At 36.2% G+C, this 22,075-nt stretch overlaps 1 long non-coding RNA gene across 2 annotated transcripts; it reads left to right on the forward strand.

Annotated features, from left to right (window-relative positions):
• The first annotated feature begins 667 nt into the window (after positions 1-667).
• On the forward strand, positions 668-21,822 carry LOC134484782 (uncharacterized). Of its 2 annotated transcripts, none has more exons than XR_010062569.1 (5): positions 668-975; positions 6,713-6,818; positions 7,512-7,567; positions 19,954-20,304; positions 21,695-21,822. It is a non-coding gene; the product is annotated as an uncharacterized LOC134484782 (long non-coding RNA). The 2 variants fall into 2 exon arrangements; XR_010062570.1 differs by having other exon boundaries at positions 19,954-20,211; positions 21,695-21,816.
• Positions 21,823-22,075: the final 253 nt, after the last annotated feature.

The raw sequence follows: 22,075 nt of genomic DNA on the forward strand, positions 1-22,075 counted from the left end.
CTAAACGTATGTGGTTAGGTGGAATTGTAACATGGATTCTGAGCAACTAGGTCAAGAATGTAGACTTCAGAAATGACAGTGCCAAATAGACTCCCTCAAGTTCTTATGAACCTATTGAAGTTGAGGTTTCACTGGTCCTCAAGCCATCCTTCTTTCTGCCCATCCTCCAGTATCGTATGTTTGGCCTTCAGAGAGAATCACGGTAAAACATCCAACCCTCAATTCTAGCAATAGGAACACAGGAAAGTAGATAGTGTAGTACTGCTATCAAATAGGACTAGAGAATTCTATAGTCATTATGTCATTTGCTTTGCTGAAAATGGAATTGGAAACAGAATTTTTGAGTGCACATACAGGAATATTAATAAAGTCTCATCGTGGAATGTACAATGAGAAAGTGAAATACAATATTCATTCAATTAAGGTCTGTAGGCAAAATATTGTCCTTTGGGATATAGAGAAAACCTGGGATATTGAACTGTATGTCACAGGAATGAACATGGGAAAAATATTATCTAGAAGAATCTCCTCCACTCTATGTTGCTAAATCTTTTCTAGCCATGCTCAGCCCCTAACTTTGTCCATTCAGAGCAAGTAACCCCTAATGAAACAAAGAGAAATCTCTACCTTTAGAGAGATATAGTGTGTAAAGGTTTCCACCCTTAAACAGGAGACTCTCCTGAAAGTGTCACCCTCAAATTTGGTCAATGTAAGGAAAGCTGTTTAGCAGGTAGACCATGGCAGTTTTCAGTGACTTCATTAGGCCTCGCTGAAATAACTCTTATATCCTGGAAAGCCTTAGCTTCTTCTGTGATGTCACAAGTGTCCTGACTGCAACCGCCTCTCAGGTATCCCTTGAGGACCTCTAGGGTTCACTAATTGGCCTTTAATATATTGTATACAGCCATTTGAGAGGGAGAACACAGAGGATGAAGTGATCAGACATGGGGAATATGAAGCTGGCCTTCTGTCTTGGTATGATAAGGGAAGAAATACGTGGTCAATGGGAAATCCTCTTGAGTCTTGGGTAGGGGTTGAGTTGATTCATTGAAGAGATAGCCCTGATCTGAGATTTCCACATATGGAATCAGGAGCTGGGGGCCTCTCAGAAGCATCTCAACTTCCATGCTTGTTATTTTTCTTGGTAGTCAGATAGTTTATATAATTCATTTCTTTATCCCAAAATCCACGTGTTGGCAAGGGCACTATAATTTTTCCTGAGAGCTCATAGCTTTTACCATTTTACCAAGAAGGAAAAGGTCCTAAGGAAGAAAGATAAGGCAAGTATTGTGTCCTCAGTACAGAGAAAACTCCTCCATGCATTGAATTCTAATGATGTAGTTTGTGTCTGGCATTGATATCTGGGAGGGACAAGTGCTTCTTGATGAGACTACATCATATCAGTCTTTCCACTAGTATTACTCTGAATACCATTCCCTGACAGTGACCCTTTAAAATTCTGAGTCAATAGTTGTGATTAACTGGAAGATTTCTTTTCTTTTATTTCTTTCATTTTTTTTTAAATTTTTAACAAATTGTATTGCTTTTTTAATTGAAAATTTGTAAATTTACATTTAAAATATTATTTCCTTTCCCAGTTTCCTGACTATAATATCCTTTACCAGTCCCCTTACTCTTTTCACTATAACCTCTCTTACTGCCCCTGGACATTCACTTGAACTGGGAGTCAAACGTAGGCAGTACCAAGGATTCTCCTTCCATTGTAACCCAACAAGGCCATCCTCTACAACATATGCATTGGAGAAATAGGTCTGTTCATGTATATTCTTTGAATATTGGTCAACTACCAGAAAGCTCTGTTTAATTGGCATTGTTGTTCTTATGGGGTTGAAAGCACCTTCATCTCTTCTAATCCTTTCTCAAAATCTGCAAACAGTAGTTCATTTTCAATTCACTGGTTTGACACTAGGGTTCATGTTGTGGTTTGCCCTGAAGTTATCTGTGGTCGAAGCTAATTCCCCGGCCCCAAGGTCAGCTGCACTCAGAAGGTCCTGTACTCAGAATTCAGGTTACTTCACCAGAACCACGACCCCATTGAATTTGTAAAGTATATGTGAGTGGCAGGAACAGGAGAGAAGGAGGGTTATCATTGGAGGAGAAGGAAGAATGGGCAGGAGAGATATTTGAAGGAAGAGGAGGAGACTAGAGGAAAAAAGAGAGAAAGGAAGATGACAGATTGAGAAGCCATGGTATGTGAATTTAAGATTCTGCACTGTGTATTTACAGGTCGTTGTTAATGTTCTTAAGGGATGTATGGTACCTGGCTTTGTATGTTTAAGTGGGCTATTATATCTAATCAACTGGATCAAAGATTATTGTGTTGTATGTTTTTTATGTGAGGGTTTGAGTATAGGAAAGTGTGTAATGTCATGAAACACTGTGCAGCAGGAGAGGGATTGTGTTTCTGCCAAGATATCTAGCAGAGAATTTCCGACACTTAGGTTCCAGAGTTAGCAGGGTAGAAGAAAATTTTATTTTTTATTTTTAGATTTTTACATAAACACATTTCTTGTATATAATATGTTCTAGCTCTGTCTCTCAGAAAATATCTATATCTGGTTTCTGGCAGAATGCACTTATTAGATTCATCAATCTTATCCAGTTTTGGTGATTATATATATATATATATATATATATATATATATATATATATTCTCCTTTGTGTGGCTCCTAATGCTACGGGGATAAGTAGAATTTTCACATAGATTCTGTGCAACTAAGTCAAGAATGTAGAATACACAAAGGACAATGCCAAATAAACTCTCTCCTGTACTAATGAACATATTGAGTTGAGGTTTAAATGGACCTCAAGCCATTCCTCTCCCTGTTTTTCCTCCTGTATCTTATTCTTCCTGAAGAATAAATCATGGTAAAATATCCACAACACTCAAGTCTGACCATGGGAACACAGTAAGGTAGATAGTGCAGAATTGATATCAAATTGGACTAGAGAACCAAATTCTATAGTCCATGTTCTCCTCTGATTTACTGATGTCTGGTAATTTTGGGAATAAATAAGGATTTGGGTGTTTATCATTTGAAGTAGGTCCACAATATTTACACTGTTATACTCATTATATAGCTAGGCCACTTTTGTAGCCAAAATTATTACAGAAAATGGATTTGGAAAACAATCATGTACACAATTAAGACAATGAATGAGGGAAGATCCCAGCAGGCAGTACTCAGTGAACCATTGGATTATAAAGAAAATAAAACAGGAAAATATAAAGGACATGTAGCTGGAAAGGGAATGAATCCAGAGAGAGTAGAACAAAGTTAAGGATTGGTGTGATCTAATTGCAAACATGTGTGAAGAATAAATAAAAATTCTAAAATAAGAAAAAAAGTTCTGAAAATATATTGAGGATTTTTTATATCCTATGGAAGTCATTTTTCCGTAAAAGTAGAATAGAGTATCCTAACTTTTGTTAAGTTGCAGAAAAGTCAGTGAAAAAATGTAGTTACACTGGTTTAGTGCATGCTGTCTGCATTATTGAAATATCAAACTGAGGCTCATTAATCTGTACAGTTAACTTATATCACCTGTTCAAATAAAATAAAATGAAACACTGTGTAATGATCCACAAAACCAAACTGCACACTATAGAAGTAAATGCAAACCAAAAAAATGTCCCGTTCCTAACCTCAACAATTTTACTCTTTGAAACTCTGAATAAATATGAATATAAAGGTTCTAACCTGATACATAGCATATATTATGGTGTCTTTGTGACTTATATGGTAAGATTTTTAGAGTTGCAAATTGCCATCAATTATGTCATTCATTTTTAAAATCCTAGGACAACAAAATCTAAAATCCTTGGGCTTTGGTCCTGACAGCCAGGGATTGTACTCTGTACATGATCACTTTATATTAATTAGCTAAACTCTGAAAGGCAATTAGGTGCTTCACAATATTATATTGTTTCATTGCTATGGTTATGATAAGTGTTTCTTGTGAGAATATATATATATATATATATATATATATATATATATATATATAATTTCTCATGACAAATTTTGCTTTCTCTTCTGGTGTTTTGTGAACTATTGATGAGCTTAAACCTAGCTTCCTTACCAACCTAGCACTTACAATAGATTATGTTTCAGTGTTGAACATAGACACACTAAAGATAGGGAAAACACTGAAAATAGTATGGGCTTTGTTCACTGTTCCAAAATATCGTTTTCTGACTTCTTCTTCATCATCTTCACCACCACCACTATCACCACCACCACCACCACCACCACCACCACCACCATCAACATCATCATCACCATCATCATCCAATTTACATGAAATTGAATTTGGAATTTTTTGTTACACCAAAGATGAAATGAGAAGTATTCTGCTTGAAGAAGAGATACTGATGAACACTAACTGCTCTGCAGTCATTTTAATGTCATAAAGACATTGCCAAAGTTGCTTCAGATGATTGAATGAAATGCTAGCATTCTATACTACAGGGTTTGAGAGTCCCTTAGTAATAGAATGGTCTTTTACAGCAAGGTCTTCATTATCAGACTTTGATTTAACCCATCTACCAACAAAACGAAATTGTCCCAGAAATATTATAGTGCCTCTACAGAAAGAGATTTTATCCACTGATACACATCTACTTCTATTTCTTAATTGTCATGTTGACATGGGCATAGGATACAATATGTTCTGATTTACTTATGGCATTTTAGTATTATTTGGGTTAATTTTGAAAATTTCAAAGGAACAAACCTATGCCATGATTGTATCCCATACAATTTTTAATTCGATCTTGAAGAGTTTCATGAAAACTGAATGTATATCTTCCATTTAAAAAATTGTAACAACCATCATGTGAAACTCCCACTGAACCTCAGTGGATTGATGTCTCTGGAAGCATTTATAGACTCTCCTACTGCATTCTTGCATCTCTATAGAGGCTTCACTCCCATAGTGGCAGTCCCAGATTGGCTGTAAAAAAATCATTTTCTGTGCCTTGGAAAGGGTTTAAAATTTGTGAAAATGGCGCAGACAGGCCCTAGAAAGTATGTTTTAAAATTATTTTCTTAAAATTAGACTTATTCATGCAATATATTTGAGTTATGACTTGCCTTCCCTCTATTCCCTCCTTCTTCTATTCCTCTCCTGTCATCTGTATCTACATTCTTCCGACTCTCACTAGAAAACAAACAGTCATCTCAGCGATAAAAATAAAATGCAAGTTAATGAACTGGAGTAGAACAAAACAAGCAGATAGAAAAGAACCAGTACAAGGTACAAGAATTAGGTACAGACACAGGGACCCAGACTTCCAATCACACACTCAGGAATTCTATGGAAACATAAAACCAGGAAAATATATACACAAAACATACAGAGTAACAATTAATAGATACATAAACAAATAACATAAGGAAGAAGAAATCATGAAGAAAAAGTCCTGACCCATTATGAGACAAGGAACCTCCAAAGATAAGGTTGAGTTCCCTTAGTGCTTTATACACAGTCTAAACTTAAATTTAATTTTTGTACCCAGTGAGATTCCCTTGGAGAAAATTAAGTTTTCATTTTCAAATGATTACCCATTGGAGATAACTTCTGGTTTAGAGATAATGTGAAGTGCAGGGCTTGGATTCTTTCAAGGGCTAATTAAGAGATAAGGAGATCTGTGTGTTGCTGTCTTCTGAACATCATGCAGTTGTGACACTCAAGAAGTCACAATCTATCTGAACAGATCCTAAATAATATTGACCCTGCCTATTCAAAGTAACTAAGGACAGTGCTGGAGAAAAAAAATGATGTAGCCAATGTGTCTTATTAGTGGTTAAATGTATAGCTTCACACCCATGTTCACCGAAATGGCTCAGGTTAAATCCAGGGGTTTATGAAACAAATAATAAAGATATGCAAGTGCTATCAGGGTTTAGTCCAAAGAGGGTATGTTGCTTGGGGAGGATGAGGTTGAGAGTGTAGAGGGCTTCCATACATGTGTTGTGCATCTACGGAATTGTCAAAGAATAACTTGCTTTCTTAAAACTTCTAAATGTAACCACCAAGAAAGTTTGGGAGATATTCTCTCAAGTCTGCTCTATTTGTTTTAAAAATTGGGTCTCTTTGCATAGCTCAAATTGACCTAAAACTCCCAGTGTTCTGTCACCTGCCTCCCCTGCCCTTATTGGAGGTTTACTATACATGGACAAAATTAAAGGATATATGTAAATCTTCTGTTTATGAAATTTGACAACATAATGCAATATTCTGTTATTTGTTTTTCATTTAACAATATATCTTGAATACATGTACATGGGGAAATTCTTCATGTAACATCAGGCAATTAAGAAATGGTAGTATACTCTTTTGTTTAAATAATAGCCTACCTATGTAATTCAGATTATTTTCATTTTCATTAACTAAAGTTCATTACTGTAAATCAGCATGAACACTGACTCAGTCACTGTACTCAATGTTGATTATTTACATTGTATTTTGTATAAATTACAAAACACGTTGTTGGAATGATGTCAAGGCTGTTAAGTAATGTAATACTTGTATAAATACTGCCAAATTGCCATCTCAGAAGACTATAATAAATACATTTTGTAATCAATTTTATATGATAGAACCCATAGTATACCATTCAAAATTAATCATGCACATATTTTAAAAACGGTATCAGTCTCTGATTTCTGTCACTTGTTGAATTAGGGTATGGACTGAAGAAACTGAAGGGGAGGGCAGCCTCTATAGGAAGACCAACAGTCTCGAATCATCCCCACCCCTGAGATCTCCCAGACACTAAGCCACCAACCAGGTATCATACACGAGCTGGTCCAAGACCCTGACACATGTATAGCAGAGGACTGCCTGGTCTGGCCTAATCCTGGAGCGACGTGAGCCCCCAGGGACCAGGGATGACTGGCAGGATCTGGGGAGCATCCTCTTGGAGTAGGGGAGGAGGAAGTGGAATGGGATAAGGAACTGTGGAAGAGGACCTGGAGAGGGAGCAATGGCAGGAATGTAAATAAATAAAATAATTTTTATAATACTTTTAGTCATAAATTCAAATGCTCGTTTCTTTTAAGCATCTACATTGCAATACAATCGTGAAGTTTAGCGTTTTATGCTTACTGAACTGTGTAAGAATTAATCCTTAATTTTCTCTATTCTTATTACTTTGCATCAATTGTGTTTGCCTATGTAGAATGCTTACTATTCATAATTTGTGCAGAAAATACATTCATGATTTTTTTTTATTTTAATGATCTGTTATGTGTGAATGTCTGTGTATAAACTTGTGCACATGAACACAGGCACCTGGGGAGACCAGAAGATGTCAGATACCCTGCAGCAGCTTTTACAGCTGGTTGCAAGTGGCTTCATGTGTGTTGGAAACTGAACATGTTTGCTCTAGAGAGTAGTAAGTGCTCTTAACCTCTAAGCTAATACTACAACACTTATTACATAATAAAAACAAACCTATTTATAATTTTCTCATGTATTTCAGGGTATCTTTGAACTTGGGACATCTTGCCACATTCTAGGTGCTGAGACTACATTCAGGTAATTTCCAGCTTTCTTTCCTTTATCTTAGTAAGATGTGTTAGATCAAATATGTTAATATTATGCAGTAAATCCTCCATATGTTTATTTATAGAACCTTGGCTCAGTGTCTGTTTCACTCCTCTGCAATGACTATATTAATTTTAGAGTTCACAGTTCTCTCTTTCTTTACACAATTGATCAGATGTGTTTTTCTTTCATATAGAATGAATAAGAGCCTTTTAGTTTTTCTTTGAATAGTTAATGTACTAAGAAAATGTGTTGAAATTCCCATTTTAAGGCCAAGCCAAAACATTATTTCTTTAAAATGTTCGTAGAGTTATGTTTTTCTTTTTCTTCTTATTATTATTGTTCTCATTAGTCTCATTATTAATATTCTGTGTAAGCTTTTATGTGTTCAAGTCATGTAGTGAATATGGAAATCTTCCAAACATATATGTGTAGGTATCAAATTTAGGTTCTTGGTTTTTCATGGCATAAAATTTTATCTGCTCAGGGACCTCACTAGAACACACTGTAAAACATTAAGGTGACATATAGCTCCAGGCTGCTTTTATATATACAATGTTTCCATCATTTTGTTTTAAAAAATATTTTTGATTATTCTAATATATTTTGTTTTCAATGTCCAGTTGGTAAGTCTAGTATGCTTATTTTATTATTTAGGTAATAATTTAATCATAATTATTATGCACTTGATACCTAGCTAATATGAAATTATCTTATAAAATTGAATAAATGTAATTAGTTCCCTTCAGCATGAACCTTGGTACATAATTTTGTTCATTATTACTATGTATTTGCATAAAACAGAGAATATTTCATTGTCCCAATACTGATGCCAATTTTATACAGTATGACAGCTACCAACTACATGTGACTTTTAATCATTTAAAAGGAGTTAAGATTATATTGTTAAATGATATTTCCATAACATCAAGTAAGTAGATTTTTTTGCTTCAATTAATTAAACGTGCTACAGCAGGAAAAAATTCAATTTCCTTTGATATGTTAAAATGAAATTTATCTTTACCATTCTCCTGCCTATCAGAAAGCCAATATTCTTATACAGGAAGATTTGCCAAGCACATGGCAGGATAGCCACAAAGGCAGTGCAGTGGCATGAATAGCTTGGTGATAGCCAACAGCTCTCTAATTTTGCTTAAGTCCTGTTCAGTGAACATGGATGGTACTGGTAGTTTATCCACATATATAAGGTTATTGAAGCTGTGGTTATGGGGGAGAATGTACAGCCCCTTACATACTAAAGCCAGTATCATACCTAACAACAATCATAGCCATGTGTCCTTATATACAGAATTAATTACAGTCTCTGCAGCAAAGATCACAGTAAAAATCCCAGCCAATCATATACCCAAAAGATGCCTCAACATATAAAAGAGACACGTGCTCCACTATGTTCATCGCAGCCTTATTTATAATAGCCAGAAAATGGAAAGAACCCAGATGCCCTTCAACAGAGGAATGGATACAGAAAATGTGGTACATCTACACAATGGAATATTACTCAGCTATCAAAAACAACGAATTTATGAAATTCGTAGGCAAATGGTTGGAACTGGAAAATATCATCCTGAGTGAGCTAACACAATCACAGAAAGACATACATGGTATGTACTCATTGATAAGTGGCTATTAGCCCATATGCTTGAATTACCCTAGATCCCTAGAACAAACGAAACTCAAGACGGATGGTCAAAATGTGAATGCTTCACTCCTTCTTTAAATGAGGAAAAAGAATACTCTTGGCAGGGAAGGGAGAGGCAAAGATTAAAACAGAGACTGAAGGTACACCCATTCAGAGCCTGCCCCTCATGTGGCCCATACATATACAGCCACCCAATTAGAGTATGAAGCAAAGAAGTGCAGACCGACAGGAGCCGGATGTAGATCGCTCCTGAGAGACACAGCCAGAATACAGCAAACACAGAGGCGAATGCCAGCAGCAAACCACTGAACTGAGAATAGGACCCCTGTTGAAAGAATCAGAGAAAGAACTGGAAGAGCTTGAAGGGGCTCGAGACCCCATATGAACAACAATGTCAAGCAACCAGAGCTTCCAGGGACTAAGCCACTACCTAAAGACTATACATGGACTGACCCTGGACTCTGACCCCATAGGTAGCAATGAATATCCTAGTAAGAGCACCAGTGGAAGGGGAAGCCCTGGGTCCTGCTAAGACTGAACCCCCAGTGAACTAGACTATGGGGGGAGGGAGGCAATGGGGGGAGGGTTGGGAGGGGGACACTCATAAGGAAGGGGAGGGGGGAGGGGGATGTTTGCCCGGAAACCGGGAAAGGGAAAAACACTTGAAATGTATATAAGAAATACTCAAGTTAATAAAAAATAAAAATAAAAAAATAAAAAAACAAAAAAAAATAAAATAAAATGGGGGTAAAGGGGGTAAGAAAAAAAATCCCAGCCAATCAAAAAGCAGGAGAGAAACTTCAAATCCAGTCTCAAGGCTCTATTAACAAAATGTCACTTGATTCAAGGCTGAGGAACATTACAGAAGAGGGGGCGAGAAGATTGTAAGAGACTAATTTTACTATGAGATGGTGTCTCAAAGTAACACGAGAAATTACACTCATAACCTCTCACTAACATGATCGACTAAACAACACCTGAGGAAGAGAGGGGATGGGGAAGAATGAAAGTTTAGTTTTCTTTCTTTTTCAACTCCTCCTCCTCCTCCTCCTCCTCCTCCTCCTCCTCCTCCTTCTCCTCTCCCTTTCCCCCTACCCCTCTCCCTCACCCACCTCCTCTTTCCCCTCCCTGATCTCCCTCCCTCCCTCTCTCTCTCTCTCTCTCTCTCTCTCTCTCTCTCTCTCTCTCTCTCTCTCTCCTTGTTGGCTATTTCCTATTTACATTTTGAATGTTATTCCCTTCCCTGTTTTTCAGTCCATAAGCCCCTTAACCTTTCCCCCTACCCTTCTATAAGGGGTTCACATTCCCACCCACGCCCTCCCATGCCTCCCCACATTCCCCTACAGTGGGGCTCCAACTTTGGCAGAAACAAGACTTTCTCATTCCATTGTATCTCATTCCATTGTATTCCTTTTCTACATCCATTTGGAACCATGGATCAGTCCATGTATAGTGGTTTGGTACCAGGAAGATCTGGTTGGTTAGCATGGTAATTATAATGGGGTTGCAAATCCCTTCAGATCTTTCAATCCTTTCTTTAATTCCTACAACACAGGTCTGGTACTTGATTCACTGGTTTGCAGATGGCATTTGCCTCTGTATTTGACATATACTGTCTATGTCTCTCAGGAGGGATCAATATCCAGTTATTGTCAGCCTGCACTTCTTAGCTTCATCCATCTTATCTAGTTTTCGTGTCTGAATATGTATGGGCTACATGTGGGACAGGCTCTGAAAAGCAGGTCCTTCAGTCTCTGTAATAAACTTTGCCTCCTTATCCCCTCCCATGGGTATTTTGGTTCCCCTTTTAAAGAAGGAGTGAAGCATCTGCATTTGGTCATCCTTCCTGAGTTTCATGTGGTCTGTGTATTGCATGATGGGTAATTCAAGTTTTTTGGATAATATCTACTTATCAATGAATGCATATCAAGTGTGTTTTTCTGTGATTGAGTAACCTCACTCCAGATGATATTTTCTAGTTTATAACATTTTCCTATGAATTTCATGAAGTCATTGTTTTGATAGCTGAGTAATATTCTGTACTGCAGATGTACCAATTTTTGTATCCATTCCTCTGTTGAAGTGCATCTGGGTTCTTTCCAGCTTCTGCCTATTTTAAATAAGTCTGCTATGACCATAGTCGAATATATTTCTCTGTTGTATGTTGGACCAACTTTTGGGTATATGCCCAAGAGAGGTATAGCTGGGTCCTCAGGTCATGGAATGTCCAATTTTCTGTGGAACCTCAAAAGAGTTGTACCAGTCTTCAATCCCACCAACAAAGGTGGAGTCTTCCTCTTTATCCACATCCTCACCAGCATCTCCTGTCACATGAGATTTATATCTTAGCCATTCTGACTGATGTGACGTGGAATCTCAGATTTGTTTTGATTTTAATTTCCCTGATGACTAAGGATGTTGAACATTTATTTAGTTGTTTTTTGGCCATTTGATAACCTTCAGCTGAGAATGTTTTGTAATTCACTGTACCCCATTTTCTATAGGGAATTTTTGCTTTCTAGTGCCTTACTTCTTAAGTTCTTTGTATATTCCGGATATTACCAGCTACCAGATATAGGATTGGTAAAAATCTTATCCCAATCTGTTGATTATAGATTTGTCCTAATGACAGTATCTTTTGCTGTACAGAAGCTTTGCTGTTTTATGAGGTCCTATTTGTCAATTCTTGATCTTAAATCATAAGTCACTGGTGTTTTGTCCAGGAAATGTTCTCCAGTGCCCATGAGTTCAAGACTCTTTCCGACCTTTTCTTCTATTAGTTTGAGTGTATCTGGTTTGATGTGGAGGTCCTTGATTTACTTGAACTTTAGCTTAGTACATGGTCATAAAAATGGGATAATTTCCATTCTTTTCCATGCTGACTTCCAATTGAACCACCACTCTTTTTGGAAAATGCTATGTTACTTCTTTGGATGGTTTTATCTACTTTGCCAAATATCAAATGATAGGTGTGTGGGTTTATTTCTGGGTCTTCAATTCTATTCCACTGGTCTATCCATCTGTCTCTTTACCAATACCGTGCAGTAATTATCACTATTGCTCTGTTATACTGCTTGAGTTCAAGGGTGATGATTACGCCAGTTCTTTTATTGTGAAGTTCTTTTATTGTTGAGGATAGTTTTAAATATCCTGGCTTTTTCTTATTCCACATGAATTTGCAAATGCTGTTTCTATCTCTATTAAAGAAGTACGTAGGAATTTTGATGGATATTGCATTGAATGTGTACATTGCTTTTGGTAAAATGGTCATCTTTACTATATTAATCCTGTCAATCCATGAGCATGGAAGCTCTTTCTGTCTTCTGAGATTGTCCTCAATTTCCTTCTTCAGATACTTGAATTTCTTATCATACAGATCATTCACTTTCTTGGTTAAATTTACACCAAGATATTTTATATTATTTGGGACTATTGTGAAGTGTGTGATTTCATTTTTTCCTTTTTAAGCCTGTTTATTCATTGAGGAGAGGAAGGCTACTGTTATGTGTGGGTTAATTTTATACCCTGTCACTTTGCTGAAGTTATTTATCAGGTTAAGAAGTTCTCTGGTGGAACTTTTGGGGTCATTTAAGTGTATACTATCATATCATCTGCCAATAGTGATATTTTGATATGTTCCCTTCCAATTTGAATCCCTTTGTCCCCCTTTTGCTGTCTGAATTCTCTGGCTCTGACATGGAGTCCTGTTTTGAATAAGTAGGGAGAGAGTTGGGCAGCCTTGTCTAGTCCCTGATTTAGTGGGATTGCTTCAAGTTTCTTTCCATTTAGTTTGTTGTTAGCTACAGGTTTGCTGTATATTTCTTACACTATGTTTTTATATGAGCCTTCAATTCGTGATTTTTCCAGGACTTTTATCCACAAGGGTTGTTGAATTTTGTCAAATGCTTTCTCACTATCTAATGAAATTACCATGTTCTCCTTATCTTTGAGTTTGTTTACATGTTGGATTACATTTATGAATTATCCTATATTAAACCATCCTTCCATCCCTGGTTTCAAGTCTACTTGATCATGATGGATGATTTTTTTGATGTGTTGTAATATTCAGATTGCAAGAATTTTATTGAGTATTTTATCATCAATATCCATAAGGGAAATTGGTCTGAAGTCCTCTTTCTGTGCTGAGTCTTTTTGTGGGTTAGGTATAAGAGTAATTCTGGATTCATATAAGGAATGTGGTAGTGCGCTGTCTGTTTCAATTTTGTGGAAGAGTTTGGACAGTTTTAGTATGATGTCTTCTAAGAAGGTCTGATAGAATTCTACACTGAACCCATCTCGACCTGGGCTCTGTTTGGTTGGGAGACTTTTAATAACTGCTTCTATTTCTTTAGGAGTTATGGGGTTGTTTAGATAGTTTATTTATTCCGGATTTTCTTTGCTACCTGTTATCTGTCTACTAAATTGTCCATTTCCTCCAGATTTTGCAGTTTTGTTGAATATAGGCTTTTATAGTAGAATCTGATGATTTTTTTAAATTACTTCAGATTCTGTTCTTGTGTCTCCGTTTTCCTTTCTGATTTTGTTAATTTGAGTACAATCACTTTGAACTCTGATTAGTTTGGCTAAGGGTTTATCTATCTTATTGCTTTTCTCAAAGAAAAAGTTCCTGCTTTTGTATCGTCCTTTTCATTTCTACTTTGTTGATTTCAGCTCTGAGTTTGATAATTTCCTGCTTTCTACCCCCCTTGGCTTTACTTAGTTCTTTTTGTTCTAGAGCTTTTACATGTGCTATCAAGCTCCTGACATATTCTCTCTCTTGTTTCTTTTCACAAGCACTCAGAGCTATAAGTTTCCCTCTTAGCTCTTCTTTCAATCTATCACATATGTTGGGAATGTTGTATCTTCATTATTCATTGAGTTCTAAGAAGTCTTTAATTTCTTTCTTTATTTCTTCCTTGATCATGTTGTCATGGAGTAAAGCATTTTTAAACTTCAGTGTATATGTGGGCTTTCTGTCAATATTGTTATTGTTGAAGACCAGTCTTAGTGTGTGGTGATCTGATAGAATGTCTGGGATTATTTCTATTTCCCTGTATCTGTTAAGGTCTGTTGAGGGACCAATTATGTGGTCAATTTTGAAGAAAGTTCCCTGAGGTTATGAGAAGAATGTATATTCTTATTTTTTAGGATGGAATGTTCTATAAATATCTGTTAAATCCATATGTTTTTTAACTTCTATTACTTTCTCCACATCTCTGTTTAATTTCTGTTTCTAGGATCTCTCCAGTGATGAGGGTGGGGTGTTGCAATCTCCTACTATTATCATGTCAGGTGCAATGTGTGCTTTTAGCTTTAGTAAGATTTCTTTTATGAATCCTCAGGATTTCTCATTAATCATTTTTATCGAACAAATCCAAATGTAAATATAACATTCTGGTTCTTGAGTTGATATTCTGGAAATTTAACTGGAAGAGGCAAGGACTCACTCTCTAACTAGAGAGCTACCTATACAAATAAAGAATCTACTAATGAAAAGGAAGTTGCTTTAAAATATTTCAAATTAAAAAATGTAGTCATTTTCTGTGTTGGCTGTGGGATTGTTGTTTATTTGTTTTTGTTTGTTTGTTTTAATTTAATGTGGAGAAATATTTAAAGTACATCCAAATAAGTGTGAAATGCATCACAATAGAATCCTAAGCATTCCAGCATTTTTTTTACAAGAGCAGAGTCCACTGAGAGGTCAAGTATGTACAACACCATTCCTGCTTCATAATTGTCAGAGCTTTAAGTCTAACCCTATCTTCTCTACATTTAGATTTTTATAAATTTTGCTTGATTGGGTCAGATCTAATCTAATAGATCTAATAAGCTCTTATAACTGACTATGTCCCCTGCACTCCTGAGAAAACCATTTATTGTTTTAATTTTTTTTGTTCTTGTTTTGGGGAGCTGTGTTTTTAATTAAGATCAATAGAAAATTAATCTAGTGATCAATTAGTGAATAGAAAGGAAAATTATGTATTATGGAGAAAAATTTCCCAAAATGCAGTGTACACAAGAGTAAAACTAAATGTTTGTGTGTAGACATGCATACATGCTCATGAACCATGTAGCTGACATGCATTCCACACCCAATCAACTTAAGTGATTTGGGAAATTAACTTATTCACACAGAAGAAAACTCATGGGGAATACATTTTTTTTTTAGCCATGTTTATAAGTGACCAAATGGTGAAGCAGGATGTAAACAAATACTATTATCCTTCATTGTTTTAATTCATGTACAATCTCTACGTGCTCTTATTCTATTGTGTTTCTCTGTGTCTCAGTCTCTGCATGAATATATAGGAACACTTGTGTATGTGGCATAAGAGTGTGTGTGTGTGTTGTGTGTGTGTGTGTGAGTGTGTGTGTGTTTGTGTCTTATATTGTATTTATGTACATAGGTGTAATGTTTATTTATTTATAATTTGGAAATACTGAAACCCACATTTGATTTGTGGATCAACTATGTGCAGATCTACTCACATAGCTCAGACATTTCATTATACAGGTGAATAGAGAGAGAGCCTAAGAGGATGGTGATATCTCCTAAACTACTCTTGTCAGAAAAAAAGTGGTTTATCTTTTGGCAAGAAAACCCAAACTTCCACAAAGACATATACACTCCTTAAAACAGAAAAGGACATCTCATGTGAAAGGAAAAGTTATCAGACTGGGAGAAAAATGAGTTTGCCACATTCCAATATTTGAGGGACATGAGACTGATCTTCAGAAGATATAATGGGAAGGGACAGGCAGAATCCCCAAGGAACAAAACTATGCTAAACACTGGAGCTTCTCATTACATGAGAGGTCAGAGATTAATAAGGATGGTAAACATAATGATAAGAACTTTGCAGTCCATATTCAGTCTTCGTATAAGGCTACAATGTGAAAAAGATGAAAAGTAGTCACCACCAAAGTGCTAACAGAGCTACTTTAGCAGTTACATTGTGAATAACAAAGTGTAACTATACAAGTGTGTGTGTGTGTGTGTGTGTGTGTGTGTGTGTCTTATATGATATTTATGTCCATAGGTAACATGTTTATTTATTAATAATTTGGAAATACTGAAACCCACATTTGACTTTGGAAGCGAAGAATTATATTTGAAAACAAACAAGGCTGTACTGGAACTGAACAATTTTCCATGTAAGTAAGCACACAGCAGGTGCCATATGCAAAAGTGAGCAAAGAAGAAGGAACTGCATACATACTATGTGTACAGAAATACAGGTAGTTTGGTGGAATTCTAAGATGTTGAGATGAAAGAATAGGACGGAATTCTTATCAAGCCAGGCATCATGTTTGCTCTTAGAATACTCACATTCAAGAGTCTGAGGGACGAAATTAGGAATTTCAGGTTAGCCTAGACTATATATGAAGACAACACATATTTTATTATTTTTTATTTATTTAAATCTATAGTTTGATTGATAGAATATCATGAACAATATTAAGAAAACAGAAATTTCATGCCTACACAGTGATACTCCTGCTAAGATAACATGTTCAATAAAGAGACAGGAACTATTCAGTTACAAATACCAGCTGTCATATTGAAGGTTGTGGCATGAGTGGTATGGTGTTGTTTGCTTGATCCTTCTTCACTTTCAAGGCTCATTTTACACACCTTAAAAAGCTTCTCTGACTACCTCGTTACTGTGCAGACATCGAGATGTGCCTTGCCTTTTCTATGTATTAAAACCAGTAATCATTTATTTATCAAATGATTATTTGATTTTACTTTATCTTCAAAAATAATGAGTCTTGAGGAAATGATACCTTTACTGTGTGGGTTTGAATATTCATCATAGCAATCAGAGAATAATCGGGGCCCAACACACACACAGGGTGGTTGGAGAGACTATAACTGTGGCAACAAGTAAGCATAGTAGTGAGTGGGTTGATCTGTTTTTCTGCATAATATTGATAACTAGTTAATGATAAGAATGGGTAAAAAAATGAGATAAAGTAAAGGTTTTCTTTACCTTAATTTGAATGATTGCCTATACAGCATGTGAATCTAAACTCAGACCCATGGTAAAGCTTCTGCCTGAGCTTCATTAGTGCCACAACTACAAGTGTGCACCATCTTTGTAAATATTTGGACACTTGGCTCAATGCTTAGCACACTTTGGAAAATCCCCTGGTGTTAAGAAAGAAAGTATTAGATATGAAAATCTATGATAATAAATCACTTCTATGCTTTGATTTTTGTGACTACAGAGAAAGACTTTGACTCTGATGTAAGTGAGTATCTAAAAGTATTAAAAAATTAATATCTTTCATCTGCAAGAATCCTTCTAATGGCTTACTGCTATCTTCCAGGATATGAGTTTCAATTGTGTCAATTGCTCTTTGTGGCAGGAAAAGGGCTTGTCTGTCAAATACTTTGAGATTCCTGGAGAATGCTTCATCCTGTTCACCCTCATTCTGCTCCCATATCCTTTGCTATCTACATTAGTCCATCTCTACACACTGCCATGTACTTCTTTCTGGCGAACTTATGTATCCTGGAAATTGTTTACACTGTCTCTGTCATACACAATTTATGGAGAGCCTTGTAAGTGAGATCTGAGTAATCTCTCTGGAGGGATGTGTCACACAGATGTTGTTCTTCACAATTTTAGGTATAACAAAGTGCTGCCTATTGGCAGCCATGGCCTTTGGCCACTGTATGGCCCCACTTCACTATTCAACCCAAATGAGTCATGAGGTATGTGTCCATTTGACATTTTTTTCATGGGGAATAGGTTGCCTTGTAGGGTTGGGACAAAACTACTTGAGACCCAAATCTAACCACACACAAGGAGTTGATGAATTCTTGCTCATCTTCCATACCACTGTGACATCCATGCTGAACCCCATCACGTATACCTTAATGAACCAAGAAGTCAAGGCAGCACTGAGAAGAACTCTGGGTCTGATGAAAGTTCTGATAATAAGAAGGTAATTAAAGATCCCAAAGTGCTTTTTAAAAAGATGCAAAGTCTGTGAAAACAAAACAAAACAAAATCCCTTTGGTCTTTCTTTCTGTCTTGAAACAAACTTTTAGAAACATAACTTTGTTTTAGTGTGTTCCCTTTGTTCCCCACCATGCTTAATTGCAAACAATTGTAATATATGTTTGCTACTAAATTACTTTAGTAGATTAGTCCAGTACTTAAATGTTTTCATCCGGGCAGCGTTTAAACCACATGTTAATGTCTCAGGGTCCTTGAAAATTCTCTGTACCCATTCTTAGCTATTTGGAAATCTTCCACAAATTGTTTGTAAATGATCTCAACTCATTGTGCTACAATTCCATATTCCTCAGTACATGTAAATTCATTGCATTGGACTGGAACTGCTAAGTAGTTCTCGGGACAGTGAATTGTTAGGCTCTGCTTTGTGTAACATTTGGTCAGTCCCTACTTCATTTCTGGGCACCCAGGCCCTATGATCTTAGAACAGGAGTAGTCTTTCCCCCACTTTTTGATCTATAGGGCAGTGGTAAAGAATTTCAGCCAGATGTTTCTCAACATAAATATCATAGTTTCAGATAAACACACACATACACACATGCACAGACTCACACACAAACACACACACACGCACACACACACACACACAAACAAGCATGCATGAACACATTATACAAGAATTGATGTGGGTTTACAAGTGACAGAATACAAATAGAAAAGCCGGCTAGTGTCAGATAATTAGATTCAGGTTGCTATTAAACAAGAAAATGAAATAACGTAAAATTAGAATTTGAGTCTTTAGAAATATATTGAAACAAAAATAAAATTCCATTTAAGTGTGCTGAAAATATGGAACACATTAAAAAAATCACCATGACACTAAAACTACAGTATTGTTTTAGGCATGAGTCACCCAACCAGAAAGACAATAATTATATTCTCCTCGGACTCATTGTTCTGAGTGTACTTATAAGCAGTAAGGACCATTCAGGTCAAAATGTTGGTTAAAAAAATGACTGAGATGCTACAAACAAGTCCTAAAGTTTTGAAGAGACATACAGTCTTTCCACAGGCATTAAGTAATTCTCCTATTATTTCTATTACTTTAAAAAGAATTACAAAAGAAAATACATTAAAATATTTTAACTATGAAAGGAAAATAATTTAAAATAATTTCATTGCTACATAATTGGGTGTTGTTAAGATGACAGGCATCCTCCTAATGTATAACTGTGATAAGTAAAGCAAAAAACACTTTTTGGTATCTGTGTCAAATACATATAATCTCAACCTATAAGAGAAAAACAACTGGACAAATCCAAATTCAGAGACATTTCAGCAAAGTATTTTTCTTCAAAGGTGTAGTCACATAAGATAAAAATAGTAATGAATTATCACAGAATAGAATAACATAAGATATGTAATAACTAAATGTCAACTGGATTTCTGGATTGAAAATGGGCATAGATAGTGTACAGTTCTAGAAACATTGTTATTATGATTTGATCAACCTACAAAATTACTTTTAACATTTTTTTCAATTTTCTAATTTTTTGAGAATTAGTCATTAGATTGATTAAAGTATATAAAATTTAGTAATTAGGTTACGATATAAAACCATACTGTTTCCAATCAATTAAATCTCCTTTTCCTGTATTGTTTGAATTCTGCTTTATTTTTTGTATTGATTCATATTATTAATTTATTTATGTCTCAAATGCTGTCATTTTTCCTGTTTTCCCCCACAGATTCCCTTAACCCAATCACCATCCTTTTCTGATTTCTTCTTTCAAAGAGTCAAAACAACAGGAGTTATAAGGCATGTTCAGTCCCTGAATAGCTGTTCATATGGCCATGCATTTGAAAATCTACAACATTGATAATGCAGACATCAGGAAATATCATTCAAAAATGATCTTTAAATATTAAATAATCTCCACTTATCAGCTAACAACTATCAGCTTTACAAAACAGGAAGAATCCAAGAGGAAAAATATCCTTGTAATGTACGTAGATAAAATTGATCAGATAAGAAGGAAATCAGAGAGCAACCTTCCTGGATTCAACACAAGAGAGCCTCAGTTCCTGTAGTGTATTCGGTATGAGTTTATAGAGTTTATGGGTTAATACCTGGAAATGAACTCCTACAAAAACCAACAACAAACAGACCACAAACTGAAATATTTATAAAAGCCAAACAAATATGTGGAAAGTATTATTTTCAGCTCTATATGAGAATACTAATGTTTAATTGTATATTAATAAAATTTTAATTTAATAACTGCATATTTTATTGCAAATTTTTAAATAAATAGATTTTAAGTGACTCATGTGATCATTAACCTTAGTGGCTTTGATTGTATTATAGATCAGTAAAGTGTTTATTTGACTGTGATTATCACTATGAATATTCACCAAAATCAAATTATGTGAAAAAGGAACTGCTCTTCTGTTTTCATACTTTTTGTTGTACATATGTAAGAGTTTTATCTGCTTGTTCGTGTGTGCAATACATCCTTGCCTAGTGTCCAGGAGGTTTAAGAGGGTGTGAGATTCCATGATGCTGAAATTACAGCCACTTGTGAACTGTCACTTGGGAGCTAGGGTTCGGTCCTGAATTCTCTTGAAGAACACATAATGTTATTAATCACCAAATCATTTCTTCATCTTAAGCAAATGCCACTTCTTGTAAAAATAGTTCCTAAGCTGTCCTGTCTTCACCATAGACCACTGTTTTCTCAAATGTGATAATTTATTAAACACACACCAACCTGCTTCTTACCTTCATATATATTCACACAAACACACATACAAACAGAAACACACACACTCACACACAGAGACACACGCACAACTGCTCTTACCTTCAAGTTTACTTACATACTTACTTACACACACACACACACACACACACACACACACACACCTGCTTCTTACCTTCAAGTAGACTTAGTTATTTTCACATTAATTTGTTTATTTATTCACTTTACATGCTGCACCCTGCCCCCCTCCAGTTCACCCCTCTCACAATCCTTTGCCCATCCCTTTCTCTTTAGAGCAGGAGGGGAACCCTCAGGTAGCTCCTCCCCTTGCATATCCAGTCTCTATGATCACATCCTCTGATACTGAGGCCAGACACAGCAGCCTAGATGGATTGGGGTGGGGAGCTAGAAGTGATTTCCAGAAAGAGGCAGAGAGCTGGGGTAAGAGATGCCCATTAATCAATGGGTGTTTCCTTAGCTGAGAATCACAGTCTCAGTGATATGGACCTAAAGAAACCATCTGCTGTCGCCAGAGAGCAACCCAAATGGAATGATAAAGAGACACCAACTTTAGACACATAATTCATTCTGACCACAAGAAATGAAAGGGCTGTGCATAGAGAAGAAGGTGAAAAATGATCAACCAATGGTTACTGCAGATTGAGACCCACCCCATGGATGAGCACCGATCCCTTACACTATTAATGTGACTCTGATATGCTTGCAGACAGCAGTCTAGCATGGCTTCCCTCTGTGAGATTCCACTAAGCTGCTGACTCAGACAGAAGCAGGCATCATCTAGTCAAACCACGGTGGAGCTTGGGGACTCTGATGGAAGAAGAGAATGAAAAGGATTATGCCCTCTAAGGATATAGGCACTCCACAGGCTTTGTCTTCATGCAGGTACAGAACAGCTAGTATTGGGCCTTCCCAAAACATGCTGTCTGTAGATGGGATATTTGTTTTTAAAATTCATTTATTTATTTACTCACTTTACATCCCAAAATGGGTGCTCCATCTTCATGGGATGCCAACACTCATTGTCCGGGGCACTTATAAAAAGACAAAGCTACACATTTGCTACCTATGTCCTGGGAGCTCAGGTTCA

The sequence above is a fragment of the Rattus norvegicus genome (assembly GCF_036323735.1).
Source record: "Rattus norvegicus strain BN/NHsdMcwi chromosome Y unlocalized genomic scaffold, GRCr8 chrY_unlocalized_7, whole genome shotgun sequence".
In the NCBI taxonomy this organism is placed as follows: Eukaryota; Metazoa; Chordata; class Mammalia; order Rodentia; family Muridae; genus Rattus; species Rattus norvegicus.